Source organism: Oncorhynchus mykiss, chromosome 30 (genome assembly GCF_013265735.2).
Source record: "Oncorhynchus mykiss isolate Arlee chromosome 30, USDA_OmykA_1.1, whole genome shotgun sequence".
NCBI lineage: Eukaryota > Metazoa > Chordata > Actinopteri > Salmoniformes > Salmonidae > Oncorhynchus > Oncorhynchus mykiss.
The window spans coordinates 8,061,399-8,084,520 of NC_050570.1; the positions used below are offsets into that span (position 1 = coordinate 8,061,399).

Genomic DNA, 23,122 nt, shown 5'->3' on the forward strand with positions numbered 1-23,122 from the left:
TAGTCAGGATCGAGGGAAAGATGAACGGAGAAAAGTACAGAGATCCAGAGTGCTCAGGACCTCAGACTGGGGAGAAGGTTCATCTTCCAACAGGTCGACGACCCTAAGCACATAGCCAATTGGCTTCGGGACGAGTCTCTGAATGTCCTTTAGTGGCCCAGCCAGAGCCTGGACTTGAACCCGATTAAACATCTTTGGAGAGACCTGAAAATAGCTGTGCAACGATGCTCCACATCCAACCTGACAGAGTTTGAGAGATCTGCAGACAAGAATGAGAGAAACTCCCCAAATACAGGTGTGCCAAGCTTGTAGCGTCATACCCAAGAAAACTCAAAGCTGTAATCGCTGCCAAAGGTGCTTCAACAGAGTACTGAGTAAAGGGTCTGAATGCTTACACTTCCGTTCAAAAGTTTGGGGTCACGTAGAAATGTCCTTGTTTTTGAAAGAAAAGCAAATTTTTTGCCCATTAAAATAGCATCACATTGATCAGAAATACAGTGTAGACATTGTTAATGACTATTGAAACTGGAAACGGAAAGGGAATATCTACATAGGCGTACAGAGGCCCATTATCAGCAACCATCACTCCTGTGTTCTAATGGCACGTTGTGTTAGCTAATCCAAGTTTATCATTTTAAAAGTCTAATTGGTCATGAGAAAACCCTTTTGCAATTATGTTAGCATAGCTGAAAACTGTTGTTCTGATTAAAGATGCAATAAAACTGGCCTTCTTTAGACGAGTTGAGTATCTGGAGCATCAGAATTTGTGGGTTCGATTACAGGCTCAAAATAGCCAGAAACAAATAACTTTCTTCTGAAACTCGTCAGTCTATTCTTGTTCTGAGAAAAGAATGCTATTCCATGCGAGAAATTGCCAAGAAACTGCCAAGAAACTGAAGATCTCGTACAACTCTGTGTCCTACTCCCTTCACAGAACAGCGTAAACTGTCTCTAACCAGAATAGAAAGAGGCGTGGGAGGCCCCAGTGCACAAGTGAGCAAGAGGAAAAGTACATTAGTGTCTAGTTTGAGAAACAGACGCCTCAAAAGTCCTCAACTGGCAGCTTCATTAAATAGTACCCGCAAAACACCACTCTCGACTTCAACAGTGAAGATGCGACTCCGGGATGCTGGCCTTCTAGGCAGAGTTCCTCTGTCCAGTGTCTGTGTTCTTTTGCCCATCTTAATCTTTTATTTTTATTGGCCAGTCTGAGATATGGCTTTTTCTTTGCATCTCTGCTTAGAAGACCAGCATCCCGGAGTCGCCTCTTCACTGTTGACGTTGAGACTGGTGTTAAAAAAACATTTCTAAAAACCTGTTTTTGCTTTGACATTATTTTCATGCATGTTAACATTAGAAGCCTCCTCCCTAAGTTTGTTTCATTCACTGGTTTAGCACACTCTGCCAACCCGGATGTCCTAGCCGTGTCTGAATACTGGCTTAGGAGGACCACCAAAAATCCTGAAATTTCCATCCCTAACTATAACATTTTCTGACAAGCTAGAACTGCCAAAGGGGGTGGGGTTGCAATCTATTGCAGAGATAGCCTGCAGAGTTCTGTCTTACTATCCAGGTCTGTACCCAAACAATTCGAGCTTCTACTTTTAAAAATCCACCTTTCCAGAAACAAGCCTCTAACCATTGCCGCTTGATATAGACCACCCTCTGTCCCCAGCTGTGCCCTGGACACCATATGTGAATTGATTGCCCCCCATCTATCTTCAGAGCTCATGCTGCTAGGTGACCTAAACTGGGACATGCTTAACACCCCGGCCATCCTACAATCTAAGCTTGATGCCCTCAATCTCATACAAATTATAAATGCACCCATCAGGTACAACCCCAAATCCGTAAACACGGGCACCCTCATAGATATCATCCTAAGCAACTTGCCCTCCAAATACACTTCTGCTGTTTTCAACCAAGATCTCAGCGATCACTGCCTCATTGCCTGCATCTGTAATGGGTCTGCGGTCAAACGACCACCCCTCATCACTGTCAAACGCTCCCTAAAACACTTCAGCGAGCAGGCCTTTCTAATCGACCTGGCCCGGGTATCCTGGAAGGATATTGACCTCATCCCGTCAGTAGAGGATGCCTGATTATTCTTTAAAAGTGCCTTCCTCACCATCTTAAGTAAGCATGCCCCATTCAAAAATGTAGAACCAGGAACAGATATAGCGCTTTGTTCTCTCCAGACCTGATTGCCCTTAACCAGCACAAACACATCCTGTGGCATTTTGCATTAGCATCGAATAGCCCCCACGACATGCAACATTTCAAGGAAGTCAGGAACCAATATACACAGGTAGTTAGGAAAGCTGAGGCTAGTTTTTTCAAGCAGAAATTTGCATCCTGTAGCACAAACTTAAAAAGGTTCTGGGACACTGTAAATAGCCCATCTGTAAATAGCCCATCCAACTACCTCATCCCCATACGGTATTTATTTATTTATCCTGCTCCTTTGCACCCCAGTATCACTACTTGCACATTCATCTTCTGCACATCTACCATTCCAGTGTTTAATTGCTCATTTGTAATTACTTCGCCAACATTGCCACCATTTTTCTACTGTATTATTGACGGTATGTTTGTTTATTCCATGTGTAACTCTGTGTTGTTGTATGTGTCGAACTGCTTTGCTTTATCTTGGCCAGGTCGCAGTTGTAAATGAGAACTTGTTCTCAACTTGTCTACCTGGTTAAATAAAGGTGAAATAAAAAAAATGAAAAATAAAATAAATGATGCGGTATTGTGTGTGTGCGTATATTGATGAGAGCAAAAAAATGTAATCAATTTTAGAATAAGGCTGTAATGTAACAAAATGTGGAAAAAGTCAAGGGGTCTGAATACTTTGCGAATGCACTATCTCCACACCGATGACACCATTGATTTGTAATAAATATCAACCTTTAATTTATTATGTGTTAATTCAAACAGTTCTATGATGAATGTATTATGACTGTCAACGGTCATTACTAGGTCACGTGAGCGAAATGAGAGCTGTGGTTGGTTCATTGGACAGATGGGCAGAGCGGTGGTTGCTTTGTTGGACAGATGGGCAGAGCAGTGGTTGGTTTGTTGGACAGATGGGCAGAGCAGTGGTTGGTTCGTTGGACAGATTGTTAGAGCAGTGGTTGGTTCGTTGGACAGATTGTTAGAGCAGTGGTTGGTTCGTTGGACAGATAGGCAGAGCAGTGGTTGCTTTGTTGGACAGATGGGCAGAGCAGTGGTTGGTTCGTTGGACAGATTGGTAGAGCAGTGGTTGGTTTGTTGGACAGATTTGCAGAGCAGTGGTTGCTTTGTTGGACAGATAGGCAGAGCAGTGGTTGGTTCGTTGGACAGATTGGTAGAGCAGTGGTTGGTTCGTTGGACAGATTTGCAGAGCAGTGGTTGCTTTGTTGGACAGATAGGCAGAGCAGTGGTTGCTTTGTTGGACAGATGGGCAGAGCAGTGGTTGGTTCGTTGGACAGATTGGTAGAGCAGTGGTTGGTTTGTTGGACAGATGGGCAGAGCGGTGGTTGCTTTGTTGGACAGATTGTTAGAGCAGTGGTTGGTTTGTTGGACAGATGGGCAGAGCAGTGGTTGGTTCGTTGGACAGATAGGCAGAGCAGTGGTTGGTTCGTTGGACAGATTGGTAGAGCAGTGGTTGGTTTGTTGGACAGATTTGCAGAGCAGTGGTTGCTTTGTTGGACAGATGGGCAGAGCAGTAGTTGGTTCGTTGGACAGATAGACAGAGCGGTGGTTGGTTCGTTGGACAGATAGGCAGAGCAGTGGTTGCTTTGTTGGACAGATAGGCAGAGCAGTGGTTGATTCGTTGGACAGATAGGCAGAGCAGTGGTTGATTCGTTGGACAGATAGGCAGAGCAGTGGTTGATTCGTTGGACAGATAGGCAGAGCAGTGGTTGGTTCGTTGGACAGATAGGCAGAGCAGTGGTTGGTTTCTGTTAGCATGCATTGTTTAATTTCTGTTTTGAAATGTTGCATCCCGACCAAACCAAACCCCAAGGCTAACACAACATGTTTTTAAAAAATATATATGTTTTTGCTTCACAACATAATAACACGTAGCCTAACACAGATCAAAAGGTCATGCCTGTGTGTGCCTGCGTGTCCGCTACAGTTTGTTGGTTTTCTAACACTCGTGAAGTAGCTTTGTCATAACGCTGCATAAAAATAGTCAAGAAAAATATGCACATCACTGTATAAATGACCATCGTCAACCGTATCACTGTATAAATGACCCTCGTCAACCGTATCACTGTATAAATGACCCTCGTCAACCGTATCACTGTATAAATGACCCTTGTCAACCGTATCACAGTTTAAATGACCCTCGTCAACCGTATCACAGTTTAAATGACCCTCGTCAACTATATCACTGTATAAATTACCCTCGTCAACCGTATCACTGTATAAATTACCCTCGTCAACCGTATCACTGTATAAATGACCCTCGTCAACCGTATCACAGTTTAAATGACCCTCGTCAACCGTATCACAGTTTAAATGACCCTCGTCAACCATATCACAGTATAAATGACCCTCGTCAACTATATCACTGTATAAATTACCCTCGTCAACCGTATCACTGTATAAATGACCCTCGTCAACCGTATCACTGTATAAATGACCCTCGTCAACCGTATCACAGTATAAATGACCCTCGTCAACCGTATCACTGTATAAATGACCCTCGTCAACCGTATCACTGTATAAATGACCCTCGTCAACCGTATCGCTGTATAAATGACCCTCGTCAACCGTATCGCTGTATAAATGACCCTCGTCAACCGTATCACAGTATAAATGACCCTCGTCAACCGTATCCACAGTATAAATGACCCTCGTCAACCGTATCACTGTATAAATTACCCTCGTCAACCGTATCGCTGTAGAAATGACCCTCGTCAACCGTATCGCTGTATAAATGACCCTCGTCAACCGTATCACAGTATAAATGACCCTCGTCAACCGTATCGCAGTATAAATGACCCTCGTCAACCGTATCCACAGTATAAATGACCCTTGTCAACCGTATCCACAGTATAAATGACCCTCGTCAACCGTATCACTGTATAAATGACCCTCGTCAACCGTATCACTGTATAAATGACCCTCGTCAACCGTATCACTGTATAAATGACCATCGTCAACCGTATCACTGTATAAATGACCCTCGTCAACCGTATCACTGTATAAATGACCCTTGTCAACCGTATCACAGTATAAATGACCCTCGTCAACCGTATCACTGTATAAATTACCCTCGTCAACCGTATCACTGTATAAATTACCCTCGTCAACCGTATCACAGTATAAATTACCCTTGTCAACCGTATCACTGTATAAATGACCCTCGTCAACCGTATCACTGTATAAATGACCCTCGTCAACCGTATCACAGTATAAATGACCCTCGTCAACCGTATCACTGTATAAATGACCCTCGTCAACCATATCACTGTTTTAATAACCCTCGTCAACCGTATCACTGTATAAATGACCCTCGTCAACCGTATCCACAGTATAAATGACCCTCGTCAACCGTATCACAGTTTAAATGACCCTCGTCAACCGTATCACTGTATAAATGACCCTCGTCAACTATTTCACTGTATTAATGACCCTCGTCAACCGTATCACAGTATAAATGACCCTCGTCAACCGTATCACTGTATACATGACCCTCGTCAACCGTATCACTGTATAAATGACCCTCGTCAACCGTTTCACAGTTTAAATGACCCTTGTCAACCGTATCACTGTATAAATGACCCTCGTCAACTATTTCACTGTATTAATGACCCTCGTCAACCGTATCACTGTATAAATGACCCTCGTCAACCGTATCACTGTATAAATGACCCTCGTCAACCGTATCGCTGTATAAATGACCCTCGTCAACCGTATCACTGTATAAATGACCCTCGTCAACCGTATCACTGTATAAATGACCCTCGTCAACCATATCACAGTTTAAATGACCCTCGTCAACCGTATCACAGTTTAAATGACCCTCGTCAACTATATCACTGTATAAATTACCCTCGTCAACCGTATCACTGTATAAATTACCCTCGTCAACCGTATCACTGTATAAATGACCCTCGTCAACCGTATCACAGTTTAAATGACCCTCGTCAACCGTATCACAGTTTAAATGACCCTCGTCAACCGTATCACAGTATAAATGACCCTCGTCAACTATATCACTGTATAAATTACCCTCGTCAACCGTATCACTGTATAAATGACCCTCGTCAACCGTATAACTGTATAAATGACCCTCGTCAACCGTATCACAGTATAAATGACCCTCGTCAACCGTATCACTGTATAAATGACCCTCGTCAACCGTATCACTGTATAAATGACCCTCGTCAACCGTATCCACAGTATAAATGACCCTCGTCAACCGTATCCACAGTATAAATGACCCTCGTCAACCGTATCGCTGTATAAATGACCCTCGTCAACCATATCACAGTATAAATGACCCTCGTCAACCGTATCCACAGTATAAATGACCCTCGTCAACCGTATCACTGTATAAATGACCCTCGTCAACCGTATCACTGTATAAATGACCCTCGTCAACCGTATCGCTGTATAAATGACCCTCGTCAACCGTATCGCTGTATAAATGACCCTCGTCAACCGTATCGCTGTATAAATGACCCTCGTCAACCGTATCCACAGTATAAATGACCCTCGTCAACCGTATCCACAGTATAAATGACCCTCGTCAACCGTATCACTGTATAAATGACCCTCGTCAACCGTATCACTGTATAAATGACCCTCGTCAACCGTATCACAGTATAAATGACCCTCGTCAACCGTATCACTGTATAAATGACCCTTGTCAACCGTATCACTGTATAAATGACCCTCGTCAACCGTATCACTGTATAAATGACCCTCGTCAACCGTATCACAGTATAAATGACCCTCGTCAACCGTATCACTGTATAAATTACCCTCGTCAACCGTATCACTGTATAAATTACCCTCGTCAACCGTATCACTGTATAAATGACCCTCGTCAACCGTATCACAGTTTAAATGACCCTCGTCAACCGTATCACTGTATAAATGACCCTCGTCAACCGTATCACAGTATAAATGACCCTCGTCAACCGTATCACTGTATAAATTACCCTCGTCAACCGTATCACTGTATAAATGACCCTCGTCAACCGTATCACAGTTTAAATGACCCTCGTCAACCGTATCACTGTATAAATGACCCTCGTCAACTATTTCACTGTATAAATGACCCTCGTCAACCGTATCACAGTATAAATGACCCTCGTCAACCGTATCACTGTATAAATGACCCTCGTCAACCGTATCACTGTATAAATGACCCTCGTCAACCGTATCACAGTTTAAATGACCCTCGTCAACCGTATCAGTGTATAAATGACCCTCGTCAACCATATCACTGTATTAATGACCCTCGTCAACCGTATCACTGTATAAATGACCCTCGTCAACCGTATCCACAGTATAAATGACCCTCGTCAACCGTATCACTGTATTAATGACCCTCGTCAACTATATCACAGTATAAATGACCCTCGTCAACCGTATCGCAGTATAAATTACCCTTGTCAACCGTATCCACAGTATAAATGACCCTTGTCAACCGTATCCACAGTATAAATGACCCTCGTCAACCGTATCACTGTATAAATGACCCTCGTCAACCGTATCACTGTATAAATGACCCTCGTCAACCGTATCACTGTATAAATGACCATCGTCAACCGTATCACTGTATAAATGACCCTCGTCAACCGTATCACTGTATAAATGACCCTTGTCAACCGTATCACAGTATAAATGACCCTCGTCAACCGTATCACTGTATAAATTACCCTCGTCAACCGTATCACTGTATAAATTACCCTCGTCAACCGTATCACAGTATAAATTACCCTTGTCAACCGTATCACTGTATAAATGACCCTCGTCAACCGTATCACTGTATAAATGACCCTCGTCAACCGTATCACAGTATAAATGACCCTCGTCAACCGTATCACTGTATAAATGACCCTCGTCAACCATATCACTGTTTTAATAACCCTCGTCAACCGTATCACTGTATAAATGACCCTCGTCAACCGTATCCACAGTATAAATGACCCTCGTCAACCGTATCACAGTTTAAATGACCCTCGTCAACCGTATCACTGTATAAATGACCCTCGTCAACTATTTCACTGTATTAATGACCCTCGTCAACCGTATCACAGTATAAATGACCCTCGTCAACCGTATCACTGTATACATGACCCTCGTCAACCGTATCACTGTATAAATGACCCTCGTCAACCGTTTCACAGTTTAAATGACCCTTGTCAACCGTATCACTGTATAAATGACCCTCGTCAACTATTTCACTGTATTAATGACCCTCGTCAACCGTATCACTGTATAAATGACCCTCGTCAACCGTATCACTGTATAAATGACCCTCGTCAACCGTATCGCTGTATAAATGACCCTCGTCAACCGTATCACTGTATAAATGACCCTCGTCAACCGTATCACTGTATAAATGACCCTCGTCAACCATATCACAGTTTAAATGACCCTCGTCAACCGTATCACAGTTTAAATGACCCTCGTCAACTATATCACTGTATAAATTACCCTCGTCAACCGTATCACTGTATAAATTACCCTCGTCAACCGTATCACTGTATAAATGACCCTCGTCAACCGTATCACAGTTTAAATGACCCTCGTCAACCGTATCACAGTTTAAATGACCCTCGTCAACCGTATCACAGTATAAATGACCCTCGTCAACTATATCACTGTATAAATTACCCTCGTCAACCGTATCACTGTATAAATGACCCTCGTCAACCGTATAACTGTATAAATGACCCTCGTCAACCGTATCACAGTATAAATGACCCTCGTCAACCGTATCACTGTATAAATGACCCTCGTCAACCGTATCACTGTATAAATGACCCTCGTCAACCGTATCCACAGTATAAATGACCCTCGTCAACCGTATCCACAGTATAAATGACCCTCGTCAACCGTTACGCTGTATAAATGACCCTCGTCAACCGTATCACAGTATAAATGACCCTCGTCAACCGTATCCACAGTATAAATGACCCTCGTCAACCGTATCACTGTATAAATGACCCTCGTCAACCGTATCACTGTATAAATGACCCTCGTCAACCGTATCGCTGTATAAATGACCCTTGTCAACCGTATCGCTGTATAAATGACCCTCGTCAACCGTATCGCTGTATAAATGACCCTCGTCAACCGTATCCACAGTATAAATGACCCTCGTCAACCGTATCCACAGTATAAATGACCCTCGTCAACCGTATCACTGTATAAATGACCCTCGTCAACCGTATCACTGTATAAATGACCCTCGTCAACCGTATCACTGTATAAATGACCCTCGTCAACCGTATCACAGTATAAATGACCCTCGTCAACCGTATCACTGTATAAATGACCCTCGTCAACCGTATCACTGTATAAATGACCCTCGTCAACCGTATCACTGTATAAATGACCCTCGTCAACCGTATCACAGTATAAATGACCCTCGTCAACCGTATCACTGTATAAATTACCCTCGTCAACCGTATCACTGTATAAATTACCCTCGTCAACCGTATCACTGTATAAATGACCCTCGTCAACCGTATCACAGTTTAAATGACCCTCGTCAACCGTATCACTGTATAAATGACCCTCGTCAACCGTATCACAGTATAAATGACCCTCGTCAACCGTATCACTGTATAAATTACCCTCGTCAACCGTATCACTGTATAAATGACCCTCGTCAACCGTATCACAGTTTAAATGACCCTCGTCAACCGTATCACTGTATAAATGACCCTCGTCAACTATTTCACTGTATTAATGACCCTCGTCAACCGTATCACAGTATAAATGACCCTCGTCAACCGTATCACTGTATAAATGACCCTCGTCAACCGTATCACTGTATAAATGACCCTCGTCAACCGTATCCACAGTATAAATGACCCTCGTCAACCGTATCCACAGTATAAATGACCCTCGTCAACCGTTACGCTGTATAAATGACCCTCGTCAACCGTATCACAGTATAAATGACCCTCGTCAACCGTATCCACAGTATAAATGACCCTCGTCAACCGTATCACTGTATAAATGACCCTCGTCAACCGTATCACTGTATAAATGACCCTCGTCAACCGTATCGCTGTATAAATGACCCTTGTCAACCGTATCGCTGTATAAATGACCCTCGTCAACCGTATCGCTGTATAAATGACCCTCGTCAACCGTATCCACAGTATAAATGACCCTCGTCAACCGTATCCACAGTATAAATGACCCTCGTCAACCGTATCACTGTATAAATGACCCTCGTCAACCGTATCACTGTATAAATGACCCTCGTCAACCGTATCACTGTATAAATGACCCTCGTCAACCGTATCACTGTATAAATGACCCTCGTCAACCGTATCACTGTATAAATGACCCTCGTCAACCGTATCACAGTATAAATGACCCTCGTCAACCGTATCACTGTATAAATTACCCTCGTCAACCGTATCACTGTATAAATTACCCTCGTCAACCGTATCACTGTATAAATGACCCTCGTCAACCGTATCACAGTTTAAATGACCCTCGTCAACCGTATCACTGTATAAATGACCCTCGTCAACCGTATCACAGTATAAATGACCCTCGTCAACCGTATCACTGTATAAATTACCCTCGTCAACCGTATCACTGTATAAATGACCCTCGTCAACCGTATCACAGTTTAAATGACCCTCGTCAACCGTATCACTGTATAAATGACCCTCGTCAACTATTTCACTGTATTAATGACCCTCGTCAACCGTATCACAGTATAAATGACCCTCGTCAACCGTATCACTGTATAAATGACCCTCGTCAACCGTATCACTGTATAAATGACCCTCGTCAACCGTATCACAGTTTAAATGACCCTCGTCAACCGTATCAGTGTATAAATGACCCTCGTCAACCATATCACTGTATAAATGACCCTCGTCAACCGTATCACAGTTTAAATGACCCTCGTCAACCGTATCAGTGTATAAATGACCCTCGTCAACCATATCACTGTATTAATGACCCTCGTCAACCGTATCACTGTATAAATGACCCTCGTCAACCGTATCCACAGTATAAATGACCCTCGTCAACCGTATCACTGTATTAATGACCCTCGTCAACTATATCACAGTATAAATGACCCTCGTCAACCGTATCGCAGTATAAATGACCCTCGTCAACCGTATCCACAGTATAAATGACCCTTGTCAACCGTATCCACAGTATAAATGACCCTCGTCAACCGTATCACTGTATAAATGACCCTCGTCAACCGTATCACTGTATAAATGACCATCGTCAACCGTATCACTGTATAAATGACCCTCGTCAACCGTATCACTGTATAAATGACCCTTGTCAACCGTATCACAGTATAAATGACCCTCGTCAACCGTATCACTGTATAAATTACCCTCGTCAACCGTATCACTGTATAAATTACCCTCGTCAACCGTATCACAGTATAAATTACCCTTGTCAACCGTATCACTGTATAAATGACCCTCGTCAACCGTATCACTGTATAAATGACCCTCGTCAACCGTATCACAGTATAAATGACCCTCGTCAACCGTATCACTGTATAAATGACCCTCGTCAACCATATCACTGTTTTAATAACCCTCGTCAACCGTATCACTGTATAAATGACCCTCGTCAACCGTATCCACAGTATAAATGACCCTCGTCAACCGTATCACAGTTTAAATGACCCTCGTCAACCGTATCACTGTATAAATGACCCTCGTCAACTATTTCACTGTATTAATGACCCTCGTCAACCGTATCACAGTATAAATGACCCTCGTCAACCGTATCACTGTATACATGACCCTCGTCAACCGTATCACTGTATAAATGACCCTCGTCAACCGTTTCACAGTTTAAATGACCCTTGTCAACCGTATCACTGTATAAATGACCCTCGTCAACTATTTCACTGTATTAATGACCCTCGTCAACCGTATCACTGTATAAATGACCCTCGTCAACCGTATTACTGTATAAATGACCCTCGTCAACCGTATCGCTGTATAAATGACCCTCGTCAACCGTATCACTGTATAAATGACCCTCGTCAACCGTATCACTGTATAAATGACCCTCGTCAACCATATCACAGTTTAAATGACCCTCGTCAACCGTATCACAGTTTAAATGACCCTCGTCAACTATATCACTGTATAAATTACCCTCGTCAACCGTATCACTGTATAAATTACCCTCGTCAACCGTATCACTGTATAAATGACCCTCGTCAACCGTATCACAGTTTAAATGACCCTCGTCAACCGTATCACAGTTTAAATGACCCTCGTCAACCGTATCACAGTATAAATGACCCTCGTCAACTATATCACTGTATAAATTACCCTCGTCAACCGTATCACTGTATAAATGACCCTCGTCAACCGTATAACTGTATAAATGACCCTCGTCAACCGTATCACAGTATAAATGACCCTCGTCAACCGTATCACTGTATAAATGACCCTCGTCAACCGTATCACTGTATAAATGACCCTCGTCAACCGTATCCACAGTATAAATGACCCTCGTCAACCGTATCCACAGTATAAATGACCCTCGTCAACCGTATCACTGTATTAATGACCCTCGTCAACTATATCACAGTATAAATGACCCTCGTCAACCGTATCGCAGTATAAATGACCCTCGTCAACCGTATCCACAGTATAAATGACCCTTGTCAACCGTATCCACAGTATAAATGACCCTCGTCAACCGTATCACTGTATAAATGACCCTCGTCAACCGTATCACTGTATAAATGACCCTCGTCAACCGTATCACTGTATAAATGACCATCGTCAACCGTATCACTGTATAAATGACCCTCGTCAACCGTATCACTGTATAAATGACCCTTGTCAACCGTATCACAGTATAAATGACCCTCGTCAACCGTATCACTGTATAAATTACCCTCGTCAACCGTATCACTGTATAAATTACCCTCGTCAACCGTATCACAGTATAAATTACCCTTGTCAACCGTATCACTGTATAAATGACCCTCGTCAACCGTATCACTGTATAAATGACCCTCGTCAACCGTATCACAGTATAAATGACCCTCGTCAACCGTATCACTGTATAAATGACCCTCGTCAACCATATCACTGTTTTAATAACCCTCGTCAACCGTATCACTGTATAAATGACCCTCGTCAACCGTATCCACAGTATAAATGACCCTCGTCAACCGTATCACAGTTTAAATGACCCTCGTCAACCGTATCACTGTATAAATGACCCTCGTCAACTATTTCACTGTATTAATGACCCTCGTCAACCGTATCACAGTATAAATGACCCTCGTCAACCGTATCACTGTATACATGACCCTCGTCAACCGTATCACTGTATAAATGACCCTCGTCAACCGTTTCACAGTTTAAATGACCCTTGTCAACCGTATCACTGTATAAATGACCCTCGTCAACTATTTCACTGTATTAATGACCCTCGTCAACCGTATCACTGTATAAATGACCCTCGTCAACCGTATCACTGTATAAATGACCCTCGTCAACCGTATCGCTGTATAAATGACCCTCGTCAACCGTATCACTGTATAAATGACCCTCGTCAACCGTATCACTGTATAAATGACCCTCGTCAACCATATCACAGTTTAAATGACCCTCGTCAACCGTATCACAGTTTAAATGACCCTCGTCAACTATATCACTGTATAAATTACCCTCGTCAACCGTATCACTGTATAAATTACCCTCGTCAACCGTATCACTGTATAAATGACCCTCGTCAACCGTATCACAGTTTAAATGACCCTCGTCAACCGTATCACAGTTTAAATGACCCTCGTCAACCGTATCACAGTATAAATGACCCTCGTCAACTATATCACTGTATAAATTACCCTCGTCAACCGTATCACTGTATAAATGACCCTCGTCAACCGTATAACTGTATAAATGACCCTCGTCAACCGTATCACAGTATAAATGACCCTCGTCAACCGTATCACTGTATAAATGACCCTCGTCAACCGTATCACTGTATAAATGACCCTCGTCAACCGTATCCACAGTATAAATGACCCTCGTCAACCGTATCCACAGTATAAATGACCCTCGTCAACCGTATCGCTGTATAAATGACCCTCGTCAACCATATCACAGTATAAATGACCCTCGTCAACCGTATCCACAGTATAAATGACCCTCGTCAACCGTATCACTGTATAAATGACCCTCGTCAACCGTATCACTGTATAAATGACCCTCGTCAACCGTATCGCTGTATAAATGACCCTCGTCAACCGTATCGCTGTATAAATGACCCTCGTCAACCGTATCGCTGTATAAATGACCCTCGTCAACCGTATCCACAGTATAAATGACCCTCGTCAACCGTATCCACAGTATAAATGACCCTCGTCAACCGTATCACTGTATAAATGACCCTCGTCAACCGTATCACTGTATAAATGACCCTCGTCAACCGTATCACAGTATAAATGACCCTCGTCAACCGTATCACTGTATAAATGACCCTCGTCAACCGTATCACTGTATAAATGACCCTCGTCAACCGTATCACTGTATAAATGACCCTCGTCAACCGTATCACAGTATAAATGACCCTCGTCAACCGTATCACTGTATAAATGACCCTCGTCAACCGTATCACAGTTTAAATGACCCTCGTCAACCGTATCACTGTATAAATGACCCTCGTCAACTATTTCACTGTATAAATGACCCTCGTCAACCGTATCACAGTATAAATGACCCTCGTCAACCGTATCACTGTATAAATGACCCTCGTCAACCGTATCACTGTATAAATGACCCTCGTCAACCGTATCACAGTTTAAATGACCCTCGTCAACCGTATCAGTGTATAAATGACCCTCGTCAACCATATCACTGTATTAATGACCCTCGTCAACCGTATCACTGTATAAATGACCCTCGTCAACCGTATCCACAGTATAAATGACCCTCGTCAACCGTATCACTGTATTAATGACCCTCGTCAACTATATCACAGTATAAATGACCCTCGTCAACCGTATCGCAGTATAAATGACCCTCGTCAACCGTATCCACAGTATAAATGACCCTTGTCAACCGTATCCACAGTATAAATGACCCTCGTCAACCGTATCACTGTATAAATGACCCTCGTCAACCGTATCACTGTATAAATGACCCTCGTCAACCGTATCACTGTATAAATGACCATCGTCAACCGTATCACTGTATAAATGACCATCGTCAACCGTATCACTGTATAAATGACCCTTGTCAACCGTATCACAGTATAAATGACCCTCGTCAACCGTATCACTGTATAAATTACCCTCGTCAACCGTATCACTGTATAAATTACCCTCGTCAACCGTATCACTGTATAAATTACCCTCGTCAACCGTATCACAGTATAAATTACCCTTGTCAACCGTATCACTGTATAAATGACCCTCGTCAACCGTATCACTGTATAAATGACCCTCGTCAACCGTATCACAGTATAAATGACCCTCGTCAACCATATCACTGTTTTAATAACCCTCGTCAACCGTATCACTGTATAAATGACCCTCGTCAACCGTATCCACAGTATAAATGACCCTCGTCAACCGTATCACAGTTTAAATGACCCTCGTCAACCGTATCACTGTATAAATGACCCTCGTCAACTATTTCACTGTATTAATGACCCTCGTCAACCGTATCACAGTATAAATGACCCTCGTCAACCGTATCACTGTATACATGACCCTCGTCAACCGTATCACTGTATAAATGACCCTCGTCAACCGTTTCACAGTTTAAATGACCCTTGTCAACCGTATCACTGTATAAATGACCCTCGTCAACTATTTCACTGTATTAATGACCCTCGTCAACCGTATCACTGTATAAATGACCCTCGTCAACCGTATCACTGTATAAATGACCCTCGTCAACCGTATCGCTGTATAAATGACCCTCGTCAACCGTATCACTGTATAAATGACCCTCGTCAACCGTATCACTGTATAAATGACCCTCGTCAACCATATCACAGTTTAAATGACCCTCGTCAACCGTATCACAGTTTAAATGACCCTCGTCAACTATATCACTGTATAAATTACCCTCGTCAACCGTATCACTGTATAAATTACCCTCGTCAACCGTATCACTGTATAAATGACCCTCGTCAACCGTATCACAGTTTAAATGACCCTCGTCAACCGTATCACAGTTTAAATGACCCTCGTCAACCGTATCACAGTATAAATGACCCTCGTCAACTATATCACTGTATAAATTACCCTCGTCAACCGTATCACTGTATAAATGACCCTCGTCAACCGTATAACTGTATAAATGACCCTCGTCAACCGTATCACAGTATAAATGACCCTCGTCAACCGTATCACTGTATAAATGACCCTCGTCAACCGTATCACTGTATAAATGACCCTCGTCAACCGTATCCACAGTATAAATGACCCTCGTCAACCGTATCCACAGTATAAATGACCCTCGTCAACCGTATCGCTGTATAAATGACCCTCGTCAACCGTATCACAGTATAAATGACCCTCGTCAACCGTATCCACAGTATAAATGACCCTCGTCAACCGTATCACTGTATAAATGACCCTCGTCAACCGTATCACTGTATAAATGACCCTCGTCAACCGTATCGCTGTATAAATGACCCTCGTCAACCGTATCGCTGTATAAATGACCCTCGTCAACCGTATCGCTGTATAAATGACCCTCGTCAACCGTATCCACAGTATAAATGACCCTCGTCAACCGTATCCACAGTATAAATGACCCTCGTCAACCGTATCACTGTATAAATGACCCTCGTCAACCGTATCACTGTATAAATGACCCTCGTCAACCGTATCACTGTATAAATGACCCTCGTCAACCGTATCACTGTATAAATGACCCTCGTCAACCGTATCACAGTATAAATGACCCTCGTCAACCGTATCACTGTATAAATTACCCTCGTCAACCGTATCACTGTATAAATTACCCTCGTCAACCGTATCACTGTATAAATGACCCTCGTCAACCGTATCACAGTTTAAATGACCCTCGTCAACCGTATCACTGTATAAATGACCCTCGTCAACCGTATCACAGTATAAATGACCCTCGTCAACCGTATCACTGTATAAATTACCCTCGTCAACCGTATCACTGTATAAATGACCCTCGTCAACCGTATCACAGTTTAAATGACCCTCGTCAACCGTATCACTGTATAAATGACCCTCGTCAACTATTTCACTGTATTAATGACCCTCGTCAACCGTATCACAGTATAAATGACCCTCGTCAACCGTATCACTGTATAAATGACCCTCGTCAACCGTATCACTGTATAAATGACCCTCGTCAACCGTATCACAGTTTAAATGACCCTCGTCAACCGTATCAGTGTATAAATGACCCTCGTCAACCATATCACTGTATAAATGACCCTCGTCAACCGTATCACAGTTTAAATGACCCTCGTCAACCGTATCAGTGTATAAATGACCCTCGTCAACCATATCACTGTATTAATGACCCTCGTCAACCGTATCACTGTATAAATGACCCTCGTCAACCGTATCCACAGTATAAATGACCCTCGTCAACCGTATCACTGTATTAATGACCCTCGTCAACTATATCACAGTATAAATGACCCTCGTCAACCGTATCGCAGTATAAATGACCCTCGTCAACCGTATCCACAGTATAAATGACCCTTGTCAACCGTATCCACAGTATAAATGACCCTCGTCAACCGTATCACTGTATAAATGACCCTCGTCAACCGTATCACTGTATAAATGACCATCGTCAACCGTATCACTGTATAAATGACCCTCGTCAACCGTATCACTGTATAAATGACCCTTGTCAACCGTATCACAGTATAAATGACCCTCGTCAACCGTATCACTGTATAAATTACCCTCGTCAACCGTATCACTGTATAAATTACCCTCGTCAACCGTATCACAGTATAAATTACCCTTGTCAACCGTATCACTGTATAAATGACCCTCGTCAACCGTATCACTGTATAAATGACCCTCGTCAACCGTATCACAGTATAAATGACCCTCGTCAACCGTATCACTGTATAAATGACCCTCGTCAACCATATCACTGTTTTAATAACCCTCGTCAACCGTATCACTGTATAAATGACCCTCGTCAACCGTATCCACAGTATAAATGACCCTCGTCAACCGTATCACAGTTTAAATGACCCTCGTCAACCGTATCACTGTATAAATGACCCTCGTCAACTATTTCACTGTATTAATGACCCTCGTCAACCGTATCACAGTATAAATGACCCTCGTCAACCGTATCACTGTATACATGACCCTCGTCAACCGTATCACTGTATAAATGACCCTCGTCAACCGTTTCACAGTTTAAATGACCCTTGTCAACCGTATCACTGTATAAATGACCCTCGTCAACTATTTCACTGTATTAATGACCCTCGTCAACCGTATCACTGTATAAATGACCCTCGTCAACCGTATCACTGTATAAATGACCCTCGTCAACCGTATCGCTGTATAAATGACCCTCGTCAACCGTATCACTGTATAAATGACCCTCGTCAACCGTATCACTGTATAAATGACCCTCGTCAACCATATCACAGTTTAAATGACCCTCGTCAACCGTATCACAGTTTAAATGACCCTCGTCAACTATATCACTGTATAAATTACCCTCGTCAACCGTATCACTGTATAAATTACCCTCGTCAACCGTATCACTGTATAAATGACCCTCGTCAACCGTATCACAGTTTAAATGACCCTCGTCAACCGTATCACAGTTTAAATGACCCTCGTCAACCGTATCACAGTATAAATGACCCTCGTCAACTATATCACTGTATAAATTACCCTCGTCAACCGTATCACTGTATAAATGACCCTCGTCAACCGTATAACTGTATAAATGACCCTCGTCAACCGTATCACAGTATAAATGACCCTCGTCAACCGTATCACTGTATAAATGACCCTCGTCAACCGTATCACTGTATAAATGACCCTCGTCAACCGTATCCACAGTATAAATGACCCTCGTCAACCGTATCCACAGTATAAATGACCCTCGTCAACCGTATCACTGTATTAATGACCCTCGTCAACTATATCACAGTATAAATGACCCTCGTCAACCGTATCGCAGTATAAATGACCCTCGTCAACCGTATCCACAGTATAAATGACCCTTGTCAACCGTATCCACAGTATAAATGACCCTCGTCAACCGTATCACTGTATAAATGACCCTCGTCAACCGTATCACTGTATAAATGACCCTCGTCAACCGTATCACTGTATAAATGACCATCGTCAACCGTATCACTGTATAAATGACCCTCGTCAACCGTATCACTGTATAAATGACCCTTGTCAACCGTATCACAGTATAAATGACCCTCGTCAACCGTATCACTGTATAAATTACCCTCGTCAACCGTATCACTGTATAAATTACCCTCGTCAACCGTATCACAGTATAAATTACCCTTGTCAACCGTATCACTGTATAAATGACCCTCGTCAACCGTATCACTGTATAAATGACCCTCGTCAACCGTATCACAGTATAAATGACCCTCGTCAACCGTATCACTGTATAAATGACCCTCGTCAACCGTATCCACAGTATAAATGACCCTCGTCAACCGTATCACAGTTTAAATGACCCTCGTCAACCGTATCACTGTATAAATGACCCTCGTCAACTATTTCACTGTATTAATGACCCTCGTCAACCGTATAACTGTATAAATGACCCTCGTCAACCGTATCACTGTATACATGACCCTCGTCAACCGTATCACTGTATAAATGACCCTCGTCAACCGTTTCACAGTTTAAATGACCCTTGTCAACCGTATCACTGTATAAATGACCCTCGTCAACTATTTCACTGTATTAATGACCCTCGTCAACCGTATCACTGTATAAATGACCCTCGTCAACCGTATCACTGTATAAATGACCCTCGTCAACCGTATCGCTGTATAAATGACCCTCGTCAACCGTATCACTGTATAAATGACCCTCGTCAACCGTATCACTGTATAAATGACCCTCGTCAACCATATCACAGTTTAAATGACCCTCGTCAACCGTATCACAGTTTAAATGACCCTCGTCAACTATATCACTGTATAAATTACCCTCGTCAACCGTATCACTGTATAAATTACCCTCGTCAACCGTATCACTGTATAAATGACCCTCGTCAACCGTATCACAGTTTAAATGACCCTCGTCAACCGTATCACAGTTTAAATGACCCTCGTCAACCGTATCACAGTATAAATGACCCTCGTCAACTATATCACTGTATAAATTACCCTCGTCAACCGTATCACTGTATAAATGACCCTCGTCAACCGTATAACTGTATAAATGACCCTCGTCAACCGTATCACAGTATAAATGACCCTCGTCAACCGTATCACTGTATAAATGACCCTCGTCAACCGTATCACTGTATAAATGACCCTCGTCAACCGTATCCACAGTATAAATGACCCTCGTCAACCGTATCCACAGTATAAATGACCCTCGTCAACCGTATCGCTGTATAAATGACCCTCGTCAACCGTATCACAGTATAAATGACCCTCGTCAACCGTATCCACAGTATAAATGACCCTCGTCAACCGTATCACTGTATAAATGACCCTCGTCAACCGTATCACTGTATAAATGACCCTCGTCAACCGTATCCACAGTATAAATGACCCTCGTCAACCGTATCACTGTATAAATGACCCTCGTCAACCGTATCACTGTATAAATGACCCTCGTCAACCGTATCACTGTATAAATGACCCTCGTCAACCGTATCACTGTATAAATGACCCTCGTCAACCGTATCACTGTATAAATGACCCTCGTCAACCGTATCACTGTATAAATGACCCTCGTCAACCGTATCACAGTATAAATGACCCTCGTCAACCGTATCACTGTATAAATTACCCTCGTCAACCGTATCACTGTATAAATTACCCTCGTCAACCGTATCACTGTATAAATGACCCTCGTCAACCGTATCACAGTTTAAATGACCCTCGTCAACCGTATCACTGTATAAATGACCCTCGTCAACCGTATCACAGTATAAATGACCCTCGTCAACCGTATCACTGTATAAATTACCCTCGTCAACCGTATCACTGTATAAATGACCCTCGTCAACCGTATCACAGTTTAAATGACCCTCGTCAACCGTATCACTGTATAAATGACCCTCGTCAACTATTTCACTGTATTAATGACCCTCGTCAACCGTATCACAGTATAAATGACCCTCGTCAACCGTATCACTGTATAAATGACCCTCGTCAACCGTATCACTGTATAAATGACCCTCGTCAACCGTATCACAGTTTAAATGACCCTCGTCAACCGTATCACTGTATAAATGACCCTCGTCAACCGTATCACTGTATAAATGACCCTCGTCAACCGTATCGCTGTATAAATGACCCTCGTCAACCGTATCACTGTATAAATGACCCTCGTCAACCGTATCACTGTATAAATGACCCTCGTCAACCATATCACAGTTTAAATGACCCTCGTCAACCGTATCACAGTTTAAATGACCCTCGTCAACTATATCACTGTATAAATTACCCTCGTCAACCGTATCACTGTATAAATTACCCTCGTCAACCGTATCACTGTATAAATGACCCTCGTCAACCGTATCACAGTTTAAATGACCCTCGTCAACCGTATCACAGTTTAAATGACCCTCGTCAACCGTATCACAGTATAAATGACCCTCGTCAACTATATCACTGTATAAATTACCCTCGTCAACCGTATCACTGTATAAATGACCCTCGTCAACCGTATAACTGTATAAATGACCCTCGTCAACCGTATCACAGTATAAATGACCCTCGTCAACCGTATCACTGTATAAATGACCCTCGTCAACCGTATCACTGTATAAATGACCCTCGTCAACCGTATCACTGTATAAATGACCCTCGTCAACCGTATCCACAGTATAAATGACCCTCGTCAACCGTATCCACAGTATAAATGACCCTCGTCAACCGTATCACAGTATAAATGACCCTCGTCAACCGTATCCACAGTATAAATGACCCTCGTCAACCGTATCCACAGTATAAATGACCCTCGTCAACCGTATCACTGTATAAATGACCCTCGTCAACCGTATCACTGTATAAATGACCCTCGTCAACCGTATCGCTGTATAAATGACCCTCGTCAACCGTATCGCTGTATAAATGACCCTCGTCAACCGTATCGCTGTATAAATGACCCTCGTCAACCGTATCCACAGTATAAATGACCCTCGTCAACCGTATCCACAGTATAAATGACCCTCGTCAACCGTATCACTGTATAAATGACCCTCGTCAACCGTATCACTGTATAAATGACCCTCGTCAACCGTATCACTGTATAAATGACCCTCGTCAACCGTATCACTGTATAAATGACCCTCGTCAACCGTATCACTGTATAAATGACCCTCGTCAACCGTATCACTGTATAAATGACCCTCGTCAACCGTATCACAGTATAAATGACCCTCGTCAACCGTATCACTGTATAAATTACCCTCGTCAACCGTATCACTGTATAAATTACCCTCGTCAACCGTATCACTGTATAAATGACCCTCGTCAACCGTATCACAGTTTAAATGACCCTCGTCAACCGTATCACTGTATAAATGACCCTCGTCAACCGTATCACAGTATAAATGACCCTCGTCAACCGTATCACTGTATAAATTACCCTCGTCAACCGTATCACTGTATAAATGACCCTCGTCAACCGTATCACAGTTTAAATGACCCTCGTCAACCGTATCACTGTATAAATGACCCTCGTCAACCGTATCACAGTATAAATGACCCT

The 23,122-nt window shown here is 42.8% G+C and overlaps 1 protein-coding gene across 3 annotated transcripts in view; it reads left to right on the forward strand.

Moving 5' to 3' along the window:
• The window catches only part of LOC110522717 (unconventional myosin-IXAa), a 275,787-nt gene that overhangs the window by 243,118 nt on the left and 9,547 nt on the right, over nucleotides 1–23,122 (forward strand). The gene's annotated exons all lie outside the window — the stretch shown is intronic.